Source organism: Tenrec ecaudatus, chromosome 12 (assembly GCF_050624435.1).
Source record: "Tenrec ecaudatus isolate mTenEca1 chromosome 12, mTenEca1.hap1, whole genome shotgun sequence".
NCBI lineage: Eukaryota > Metazoa > Chordata > Mammalia > Afrosoricida > Tenrecidae > Tenrec > Tenrec ecaudatus.
Window position 1 is genome coordinate 50,113,238 of NC_134541.1, and position 8,414 is coordinate 50,121,651.

The following is an 8,414-nucleotide window of genomic DNA, read 5'->3' on the forward strand; positions in this document are numbered from 1 at the left end:
ATGCTAAAATTAAATGAGATCAGGGTGGTTCTCCATCCTAAATATAGATCAGAATCACCTCGTGGTTTTTTAGTTGTTATTGAAAATACACAAAACCTGCTCCCATTCCAGTGTCCCCACACAATGGTCCATGACATTGGTTACATATATCCTTACTGTGTCAACATTTTCATTCTTTATACACTAGGACTTCACAACCATTCACTTAATCTCTCTGCCTCTGAACTCCCTCATCTGTGCTGTAAAATCGCTGGTAACCTATCGGGGTGAGGTAGAGATCTGGATGACCCATCTGAAATTGCCACACATGAACAATTCCCACAGTCACGTCTGAATGACTCATTCAACATGAGCACGACAGGGAGTGAGACCAGCATCCGGCCCCGATGAAATCCAGTATCCCACCCCAAGCCAGAGTCATCTTCCTCAAATTGTGAAGTGGCCCGACTCATGATGTAAATCTGTACTCTGCTTACTGTCTTGTCATGTTTTGATGGCTGACTCCTTCTATCGTGTGTGTGTGTGTGTTTGTGTACACATAACATGTAAAGGCTCCACCAGAACCCTGTCTCTCTTCTGCTTTGTCCTCCACCAGAGGTGAGACTCTCTAGGAACTCTTGGTCTTTTAACGTTTCTTTGGATGCGTTTTTTCAGGGTCTTGGACTTTTAGGGCTAGTTCCATTTTTTAAGTCACTTTATTGGGGCTCATACAACAATCCATACATACTTCCATCATATCAAGCCTAGTTCCATTTCATGAATCTGTAAGGTTTCTCCTCTCCAAATCGAAGACAAACAACACTTCCTCCCTCTTTCAAGGTGGCTGAAGCAACTGACTTCCCGATGTACGGGCTGATTTGGGTCTAGGGGAGGAGATGAAGAATACAGCTTTCCTCCAGTTCCTAAATGTTTCCTCACCCCCCCCCCCCCCATCAACTACCATGATCCAAATTCTACCTTGCAAGTGTGGATAGAGCAGAGGATGTACACTGGTGCAGATAGGAGCTGGAGGCACAGGAAATCCAGGGCAGATGATACCTTTAGGACCAGGGGTGTGAGGGGTGATACAGGGAGGGTAGAGGGTGAGTGGGTTGGAAAGAGGGAACCAATTACAAGGATCTACATGTGACCTCCCCCCTGGAGGACAGACAATAGAAAAGGGGGTGAAGGGAGACGCCGGACAGGACAAGATATGACAAAATAATAATTTATACATATCAAGGGCGCATGAGGGAGGTGGGAGGCAAGGAGGGAGGGGAAAAAAGAGGACTTGATGCAAAGGGCTTAAGGGGAGAGCAAATGCTTTGAAAATCATGAGGGCAAAGAATGTACAGATGTGCTTTATACAAATGATGTATGTATGGATTGTGGTGAGTTGTGAGTCCCTAATAAAACATTTTTAAAAGTAAATTAATTAATTAAAAAATAAATTATTATTTATGATTCCACCTTCTCATAGTCCAAAGAATAAATAGGAAAAGCGTGTCCAGGAGTCATGAAACAGTTGGTCACTGATGGCCTACACCCACTGCCTTAGGGAGCAGAATGAATTCTGAGCTACAAAGATGGGTGATGCCGGCTCTGAGAGCCACATCCCCAGAAGCCTGTTCCATTATAGTTATCACATACAGACCCACCCCAGGAAGACCTCAAAACTTCAGGGGTGTGTTCCTTGCTTCCAGGCTTTTGTCCAGTCTTATCTTTTAAGACCCATAGGCTGGCTTTTCAGGTATCCTGAAAAGGATTATTTATTTCCCTCTTCTGTGAATTTTGCAACTGTGGCCTGGTTCTTAGAAAGTCACTATTTAGGAACTTTCGGAAAAATGACAATGGAATGACACATAACAGAGGGACTCCGCAGAATTCAGCCCAGGAAAATTTCTTAGAGGGAAATTCAATGCTGCTGGAACACAGGAGGAGCATCATACAGACAAAGTAGGCACAGACCCACGGGGTTTTGAGGGGCTGGGGACTTTCGGCTTACCACCGTGGAGGCCAGCTGGAACTTGACTTTGGCTCTACCACTGTTTCTGCCGGAGCTGGGACCATTTTGAGCCCATAGGGGGGCTTGGTCTTAACACAGCCACAGTTTGCTGGCGCCTGCCTTAGGGCAGGGACTTGACCTTTGCAGCTCCACCGGCAGGGAGCAGGGTTCAGCTACATTGTTACTTTTGTTTCCATCTCTTCTCTATGCCCCCCCCCCCACACACACATACTTGGAGGGCTGCACAGGGGCTTTTTCTTGCAGCTCCAAGGGCGGGGATCAGGACTCTGCTGCATTGTTGCTTTTGTTTCCCTCTTCTCTATATCCCTGCAGTCTCAGGGGGCTTACTTTTTTTCCCCCTCCTCTTCATCTCTTTCCTGATCCCTCACACTTCAATGCAGACTTCCAGACCACTCCCTTTAGCCTAGGGCATTTATGTCTGTGCCACACCCAGCTAGGAGAACTCCATCTGGTTAAACTAGCCTGAGGCTGGGAAAAGCCATGCCAACCTCCATAAGGGGATACTCTGCCAAATTTCTTTGCTGAGGAATTCCTGCCTGTGTGCCTGGGAGCCTAAGGCAGCTATGACAACACTCGCCAACATTCCAAGCTGCTGCAGGAACCTCTGCCCAACCTCCGCAACACCAGACAACCCACCAGCCTTCTGGAGCACTACTCTGAGAGGGAAGCCACAGGAGGACGAAGTGGTAGGTTAATTCAAAGAAGCATTCCTACAAGTCTCCCAGAGAGAGCCAGTGCTCTTCAACAACCTGGAAAATGGCACCTGGCTCCTCTAAAACAACGCAACACAAACAGCCATCAGCCTCAATGACTTCAACGAAAAAACAGGAGAAACAAAAGTCAATGGCAGAAAATGTCCCAAACATAACGACATACACAGAAGCAGACATTGAGCTGCCCCTGGAAATTTTTCAGAATGCTTCTTGGAGTCATACAGGATATGAGGCAAAAAATACAGAAAAAGGATGAAATGATAGAGGAGATAAAGGCCATACACCAAAGGGAAATACAGGAGCTTAGGGAGGAGATAACAAAAACCAGTAGCAGAATCACAAACCTTGAAAATCGACTGCAGGAAGCAGAGAACCTCATCAGTGACTAGGAGGACAGCCAAGTAGACTAACAAATGCGAACAAAAATCTAATAAGATCATCAGAGAAGCTGAAGAAAACAAGCGAAACATTAGAATTATTGGCTTACCGGAGGAAGACACAACAAAGAAGTCATCTGCAACAATAGCGAGAGAATTCTTGGAGGAACATTTCCCCAGCCTTTCACTACGTGTTCCTTGAAACAAGCATGAGATCTCGAGAGTCCTCCCCTTTGGCCGATAGTCTAAATTCTTCCCACAGGTGCCTCATTCCCTCAGCTAAAGGTACTCTGGATGGATCTGCACATAGCTAAGAGCTAGAAGGCAGTGATTGAGAAGAAAACCAACACTGGGCTGGGATTATGGGCATTTCTTTTACTAGGTGTTTTGAGTGTGAGGTGACCCACTATTTAACATCAGAAAGAACTTGGTAAAGGATGTTTTAGATAAAAAGAATGAAAGTCCTAGTGGAGGCCCATCACTCCACTTCTCCCTAATGAGAAGGCTATGGGAGAGGAGTAGAGGGATAGAGAAGATAGTGGCTGAACAGAGTGAAAAGACAGTAATGAGACGGAAAACAATTATCAAATGCCATTTATGGCATGTGGCAAAGGAACCTTTATTTCTAGATTATACATCTTTGTGTTCTTTAAGTTCCACACATGTATTATTTACTCCTAGAAAATAAATATTTCTTTTGGAAATGCAAATGTCTTTCAATAGCAACAGTCCAATTCTCCCATAAGGCGTTACTTAATTCTGGTCCAGGCCAGTGGTATTACACAGCTGATTGTTCGGGGGGTGGAAGTGAGTTGAATCTTCTAGTGTCTTTAGTGTTCCAGCTGTGTAAAGTTCCTGAGTCACTGGCTAGCTGTGATTTTCTCCCTCACGCATGTCACATGGCTCAATTCTGTATCCCCACCACCTCATGACTGACTGACACCAGTCTCAACAAGCCCAGTTCCCAGGACAAAATGAACCACCTTAACAGAGATTGAGTCACAAGAATACAGGGCCCAAACAAATCCTGAAGGGACTACCGGTATAGGAAGGCACCACTTGGAATTACAAACGCTCAAGTTTCCCTTCCCCCTAATAGCACTTAAGCCTCAAGGTAACTTAAGCTCCTCTGAGGAATGGGAGTCTTTGGGGCATAACAGTTATGCATTGGATTGTGAATTCCAAAGTAAGCAGTTTGAAACCACCAACCACTCTGTGGGAGAAAAATGAGGCTTTCTACTCCTATAGTCTCAGAAATTCACAGGCAATTCTACCGTCCTATAGGGTCACTTTAAGTTGGCTCAACTCTGTGGCAATGAGAGTAATGTCAGGCTTACGAGGGAGGACACTGTAAAAAAAGGGGGGGGGGAGAGACACTGTACTGGGTTGACACTGCCCACTACAGGTGGAAATCCAACAGTGCAAGCAAGATTTAATCCCTCCATAAGCTGGAACACCCACCAAAACCTAACCTTCCCAATTCCAGTAAGCACACTACTGTGGAAGCAGGTCCAGGAGGATGGATTATGTAAATGCATGCTGAGTGATCCAATGCTTACTTACATGTCATCAAAAGCTTTAGTTGCTTTTTAAAATCATTTTATTAGGGGCTCATACAACTCCTATCACAACTCATACATCCATCAATTGTGTCAAGCACATTGGTACATTCGTTGCCCTCAGCATTCTCAACACATTTGCTCTCCAGCTTTAGTGGTTTTTGGTGAACACATGGATCCCAGCTCATGTGTCCTTATCCTCTAGCCCCAACGGCTTCACAGTAAGCAAGACAGTTACACTCACCTTGATTGCTTCCGGATATTGGCTGCAACCTCCAATCAATTCGATGACAGTGAGTACTGAGAAGGCAGGGGAACTGACATGGATGGGAATGGTAACAGACCACTAACAACTCCAATAACCACACCTCCATCTATTTTGTTAGCTACTGTTATACCTAATGAAAGCGTGGCAGTGTCATGAGTTACATGTTGGGCTGCTAAACCCAAAGTTAGCAGCTCAAAACCACCAGCCCTCCCACAGAAGAGATGAAGTTTCCTACTTCCGTAAAAGGTTAGTCTCCATCTAAAAGTTTAGTTACCCCCCAAAAAAGTGGAGAAATACATGGGGTACACCCCAAAACTCGAATTTCTCTCCCAAAGTTATGTATTAAATTTCTTTTACAAAACTTATCATTTTCAAATACTCTCCATTATTACACCTACTACAGTTGACAAATATGCTATTTCATTCTTGGGAACATTTTTCAAACTCATCTGTTTGGGTGGCTAACAGCACCTCCATTGTTTTTTCTTCACCCCTTCTACATCGTCAAATCTCTGCCCTTTCATGCCCCTCTTGAAGGAAACAAAGTCACACGGAGTGAGGGCAGGTGAGTAAGGTGCGTGGGACTCAGGGCATAGTGTTTTGCCAAAAACTAGTGCACTGAGATGGCTGTAAGCAGGTGCATTTTCATAGTGGCAAAACTAGGCCTCTTTTGGCCACAAATCAGGCCTTTTTTGTGCACACGGTTACACTATCTTGTCAGAACCTCTAAATAGAAAGCTTGGTGAACAGTCTGATCTGGTGGAACGACCTCCAAATGCACTATACCCATCACATCAAAAACTAATTGAGCATAATCTTGATATTTTATTCCACTTAATGAGCTTTTTGTGGGCCAGGTGAAGATGGCACCTACCACTGGCTTGATGGATGTTGGTTTTAGAGTCCTAAGAATAGCACATTTGTCACCTTGAGGAAAAAAAACTCTTGGTGGCTTTGAAGCTGTTTTGAAAGCATGGCATGATTCCACTCAAAGCTTTTTCCTGGTCAGTCAGAACCCAGGGGACCAATTTTGCAGGGATCCTACTCATGCCCAAATCTTGCTAAAATTCACGGTAGTGAGCTCCAAGATAGTCCAAATAATTTCCCCATCTCTTCAATGGTCCATCACCAGTTTTGTTGACATTTTCGTTCATTCAGGAAGTTGACAGTCGAGAGGGATGTGAGTTATCATCAATTTGCATTTCACTTATTTTGAAACCAGAAAACCCCTTGATATTTTTCCAAAGCAATGTCCTTGTAAGCTGTGTTCAACATCACAAATTTCTGCTGCATTTTTCCCAAGCTGGAAACAAAACTTCATAGCCACATGCTGCTCTCATAAAGCCACATGCTGTTCTTATAATTTGGTCATCACAAAAAACAAGGTTCAAACACAACTGCTTTTATGAAAAAAAAAATTACTGTGTCCAAAGAGCGCTTTCTCAGGTGCCACTTGGTGCACCAACTCAGCAAGTTGCTCCATGCTTGCCTGGCAGGAAAAAGGTGTACTACAAAAGCTCCACCCAGGAGAGTCGTTATTCTTTTGGGAGGAACCTCCTCTTGAGTATGATGCCCTCAGGCAAACTCCCCCTGGAAACAGACCAAGGATGTGAATGCCCACATCAAACTCTGTCAGGGTTCATGCCAACTCATCGTGAGCCCCGAGTTGTTTCCAAGACGGACTCTATGGTAGTAGAAAGCTCCCGAGGAGCAGGTCCGCTTCAAACCAACTATGCCAGTGGTCCTCAACCTTCCCAATGCCACGACTCTTTAATACAGTCCTCCATCCCCCAACCACAAAATTATTTTTGTTGTTACTTCATAACTAATTTTGCTACTGTTATGAATCACAATGTAAATATCTAATGTGCAGGATGTATTTTGTTACAAATTAAACATAATTAAAATATAGTGATTAATCACAAAATTACATATTGTGAATTATTTGTTTTCTGATGGCCTTAGGCGACCTCTGTTAAAGGGTCACTTGATACCCCTCCCAAAGGGGTCGAGACCCACAGGTTGAGAACCACTGAACTGTGTGGATTGCAGCCCAATATGTAATCACTACACCACCAGGCCTCTGATAGATTTAACTAGGTTAAATTCCAGTACTGTATCATTTGACCGCCCTTGGCACATTTTTTGAGTTTGTTCACTTAATATTTTGTTTCTGTTGTATTTTATATTGATAGCCTTCTTGGCTCTTATGTACCATGTATACTCAAGTACAAGCCATCCTGAATATATGCCGAAGCACCTAATTTTACCACAAAAAGCTGCATTAAAAATGTGTGAAAAACTTGGCTCATACTCAAGTATATACCAGAACTGGTTTTCGGTATATGAAACCCAGAATGGGTGAATCTACAGACAAAAATTGGGATTAAGAGTTTCTTAGGGGCATAAGAAATGGGTGATAACATAGCAGTACAAGGAGAAAGAAAATGTTCTAAAACGGATTTGGTAGCTAGTGTCTAACACTATTTGGTATTACTGAACTACAGAATTGTCAGATCTGAACTGTGTCCTCATAAAAATCTTATTTTCTAAATGTCCCAGAAACCCATGGGATAGTTACAGCTCCTATATGGTCACTGTGAGTCAGCATTAACTTGATGACAGTGAGATTTTGGTTTGCTTAGACCTGAAGACTTTTAATTATCCTTGAAGCAAATCATGTAAGGGTAAGCCTATCTATAATCATGTTATAACCTTATCTAGTAACAAGTCTTCAAGATATTGAGGCTTATAACAGCTGGCTGAGAAGTTTCCTTAGGTCATGTAGTTTCTGATGTGCCAAGTTGGTTTAGCTTTGTAAAAAACAGGGCCCAAGGTTTGGGTGAAATTTGAGATTAGGATGAGGTCAACAGCCAGACCTCAATAGGTTCTGGATACCACATATACTGTTACATTCCAGGAACCTCACAGAACTCAAGGGTCACTGTGGACAGTAAAGGGGAAGGACAGTGCCATGCTTAAAAGGCAACGGAGTTATGTGGGGGCTTAAAAAAATTCTTGGGAGATACTGTTACTTTTTAATCCATTTGCATAAACTTTTAAAAGTCCCCTCCTATAGCAGCAGCTCTTCTATACTATGAAGGAGCCCGGGTGACACACAATAGAGGAGAGCAACTGCCCCCCAGAAAAGCTGGTGATCTGCTCATAAAAAGCTCCGCCTGGGACACGACGCCGGCACTGTTACAGGGAAGTGCCGAGTAGAAATCAGCTCATCACCTCGCAATGGGAAGGCAGAATTTACTGAATCCCACAGTCGGAAATCCAAAACACGAAGGTTAAATATTAATTATGTTCCATCTTGCAACTCTCATACATTTTATCCTAGTCAAGGTAGGGTGTCCAGTATGCTAAAATGGGTGAATTTAAGAACAAACACGTCCTCTCGTAAGTTACTTAATAAGCACAAAAGACAGAGTACACTCCAGCAAGACACTAGCAGTAGACTACCATTAACTAATAATGGGACAGACA